The sequence below is a fragment of the Rhinoderma darwinii genome, unplaced genomic scaffold (genome assembly GCF_050947455.1).
Source record: "Rhinoderma darwinii isolate aRhiDar2 unplaced genomic scaffold, aRhiDar2.hap1 Scaffold_486, whole genome shotgun sequence".
Classification (NCBI taxonomy): domain Eukaryota; kingdom Metazoa; phylum Chordata; class Amphibia; order Anura; family Rhinodermatidae; genus Rhinoderma; species Rhinoderma darwinii.
This window is the reverse complement of record NW_027464032.1, coordinates 191,917-195,390: the sequence shown is the minus strand read 5'-3', so window position 1 is coordinate 195,390 and position 3,474 is coordinate 191,917. Positions and strand designations below refer to the sequence as shown.

The window sequence follows — 3,474 nt, the reverse complement described above, 5'->3', positions numbered from 1 at the left end:
CTTGCTCTGTCCACTCCACGCATTGACCTGGTATTGCAGTATTTCCAGGACCGGTGCACCCTTTCCTTATGTGTTGACTAAAAGCAGATTCCAAAAGTGTTTTTTGTCTTTGCTATTGTTTCTGTCTTTCTGAAGGGATCTCCCCTTTTAATCCCATTATTTCAACACCTGTTGGACAATGCATGAGTGATAATGAGCTCATTGATTAAATGCAATTAATGAATAGATTGCCACCTCTTGTTGTGTGTCGTCTGTGTTTCTGTGTTTCCGGCATTTCACATTGGAACACCTCATTCACCTTCCTTGTCTTCTCTCCGCCCTCCCTTTTAGGTAAGTTAAAGAGCTGCACCTGAGCCAGCCATTGATTGATTGATTGATTGATTGATTGATTGATTGATTGATTGATGCAGCACAACAGTCAAATAGTGGAGTGGAGTAGGGGAACAGCAAACAGCCAATAAAGCAGCCCGCCCGCTCGCCTGCCCGCCACAATGGACCTACCTGTGTACACTAGATGGATGTGATGGAATGTACTGTCGTCCCTACATTTCAAGAAGAAGTAAGAATTGCAGTTGCAACAAAGCCTTGCTTGCCTACAAAGAGAGCAGCAATTTGGATTTGTTACTATGTTACCTAGAAGAATAACAAACTGTGCAAGGATGGAGGTTGTAGGAGCAAGGAGAAGTTGTCTGTAAAGTTGGTGGATGCCTATTTTCCATTTTGCAGTCCCTTGTCTCCCTCTTGTGGCCTCCTGGAGGCAACTAGCTGTGCAAAAAAAAGACAGCCTGGCGGCCGGCTGTTGCAGTGTTGCCCTCTCAGGCAACACTGAGTGACTGACTGAGCCTCACCGTCTTATATAAAGTTCAGACGGAACTTTGCACGTGTCATAGTGGAGCCCTCAGGATTCCAGAGCCAGCTTTCTGACATCATAATGGGGCCTCAGAGATAAAAGCCTGGGCCCAGGCAGTGTTGGTCAGTGCTGCTCAGCAGGCAGCACTGGACTGGACTGGATTACAGCTGATACAAGGTGTGAAGGAACAAGGGGTGGCTGTGGGCATGCACTTGCTGCCGCTGCCAGTGTTTATCTGCATGGCAGCAGGGCATTTGGGCGTTGCCAGGAAGGCGTTTTTATGTAGATTCCTCCTCTTTCAGCACTGCATTGTGGTGCAAGCAAAAGAAGCAAATCCTGTCTGGCTTCCTCTCCGGCCTTTATTCACCTCCCGTGTAGCTGTGAGTGTGTGAGCCTGCAGGGCCCCATGGAATTGCCTAGAAGTAGGCTGAATCGCTGCAAGGGCTGAACAGCAGTATCGGGCAGGCTCGGGCAACGCGCGGCCCGTTCGGGTTATCGCTTCTCGGCCTTTTGGCTAAGATCAAGTGTAGTATCTGTTCTTATCAGTTTAATATCTGATACGTCCCCTATCTGGGGACCATATATTAAATGGATTTTTAGAACAGGGAGATGGAAATAGAGCTTGCTCTGTCCACTCCACGCATTGACCTGGTATTGCAGTATTTCCAGGACCGGTGCACCCTTTCCTTATGTGTTGACTAAAAGCAGATTCCAAAAGTGTTTTTTGTCTTTGCTATTGTTTCTGTCTTTCTGAAGGGATCTCCCCTTTTAATCCCATTATTTCAACACCTGTTGGACAATGCATGAGTGATAATGAGCTCATTGATTAAATGCAATTAATGAATAGATTGCCACCTCTTGTTGTGTGTCGTCTGTGTTTCTGTGTTTCCGGCATTTCACATTGGAACACCTCATTCACCTTCCTTGTCTTCTCTCCGCCCTCCCTTTTAGGTAAGTTAAAGAGCTGCACCTGAGCCAGCCACTGATTGATTGATTGATTGATTGATTGATTGATTGATTGATTGATGCAGCACAACAGTCAAATAGTGGAGTGGAGTAGGGGAACAGCAAACAGCCAATAAAGCAGCCCGCCCGCTCGCCTGCCCGCCACAATGGACCTACCTGTGTACACTAGATGGATGTGATGGAATGTACTGTCGTCCCTACATTTCAAGAAGAAGTAAGAATTGCAGTTGCAACAAAGCCTTGCTTGCCTACAAAGAGAGCAGCAATTTGGATTTGTTACTATGTTACCTAGAAGAATAACAAACTGTGCAAGGATGGAGGTTGTAGGAGCAAGGAGAAGTTGTCTGTAAAGTTGGTGGATGCCTATTTTCCATTTTGCAGTCCCTTGTCTCCCTCTTGTGGCCTCCTGGAGGCAACTAGCTGTGCAAAAAAAAGACAGCCTGGCGGCCGGCTGTTGCAGTGTTGCCCTCTCAGGCAACACTGAGTGACTGACTGAGCCTCACCGTCTTATATAAAGTTCAGACGGAACTTTGCACGTGTCATAGTGGAGCCCTCAGGATTCCAGAGCCAGCTTTCTGACATCATAATGGGGCCTCAGAGATAAAAGCCTGGGCCCAGGCAGTGTTGGTCAGTGCTGCTCAGCAGGCAGCACTGGACTGGACTGGATTACAGCTGATACAAGGTGTGAAGGAACAAGGGGTGGCTGTGGGCATGCACTTGCTGCCGCTGCCAGTGTTTATCTGCATGGCAGCAGGGCATTTGGGCGTTGCCAGGAAGGCGTTTTTATGTAGATTCCTCCTCTTTCAGCACTGCATTGTGGTGCAAGCAAAAGAAGCAAATCCTGTCTGGCTTCCTCTCCGGCCTTTATTCACCTCCCGTGTAGCTGTGAGTGTGTGAGCCTGCAGGGCCCCATGGAATTGCCTAGAAGTAGGCTGAATCGCTGCAAGGGCTGAACAGCAGTATCGGGCAGGCTCGGGCAACGCGCGGCCCGTTCGGGTTATCGCTTCTCGGCCTTTTGGCTAAGATCAAGTGTAGTATCTGTTCTTATCAGTTTAATATCTGATACGTCCCCTATCTGGGGACCATATATTAAATGGATTTTTAGAACAGGGAGATGGAAATAGAGCTTGCTCTGTCCACTCCACGCATTGACCTGGTATTGCAGTATTTCCAGGACCGGTGCACCCTTTCCTTATGTGTTGACTAAAAGCAGATTCCAAAAGTGTTTTTTGTCTTTGCTATTGTTTCTGTCTTTCTGAAGGGATCTCCCCTTTTAATCCCATTATTTCAACACCTGTTGGACAATGCATGAGTGATAATGAGCTCATTGATTAAGTGCAATTAATGAATAGATTGCCACCTCTTGTTGTGTGTCGTCTGTGTTTCTGTGTTTCCGGCATTTCACATTGGAACACCTCATTCACCTTCCTTGTCTTCTCTCCGCCCTCCCTTTTAGGTAAGTTAAAGAGCTGCACCTGAGCCAGCCACTGATTGATTGATTGATTGATTGATTGATTGATTGATTGATTGATTGATTGATTGATGCAGCACAACAGTCAAATAGTGGAGTGGAGTAGGGGAACAGCAAACAGCCAATAAAGCAGCCCGCCCGCTCGCCTGCCCGCCACAATGGACCTACCTGTGTACACTAGATGGAT

At 47.3% G+C, this 3,474-nt stretch overlaps 2 non-coding genes across 2 annotated transcripts; both read left to right on the top strand.

Moving 5' to 3' along the window:
- Window positions 1–1,344: 1,344 nt before the first annotated feature.
- Window positions 1,345–1,535, top strand: LOC142719587 (U2 spliceosomal RNA). The gene has a single exon (XR_012872809.1). It is a non-coding gene; the product is annotated as a U2 spliceosomal RNA (small nuclear RNA).
- A 1,280-nt stretch (window positions 1,536–2,815) lies between these two features.
- LOC142719586 (U2 spliceosomal RNA) lies at window positions 2,816–3,006 on the top strand. Its single transcript, XR_012872807.1, has one exon. It is a non-coding gene; the product is annotated as a U2 spliceosomal RNA (small nuclear RNA).
- The last annotated feature ends 468 nt before the right edge of the window (window positions 3,007–3,474 follow it).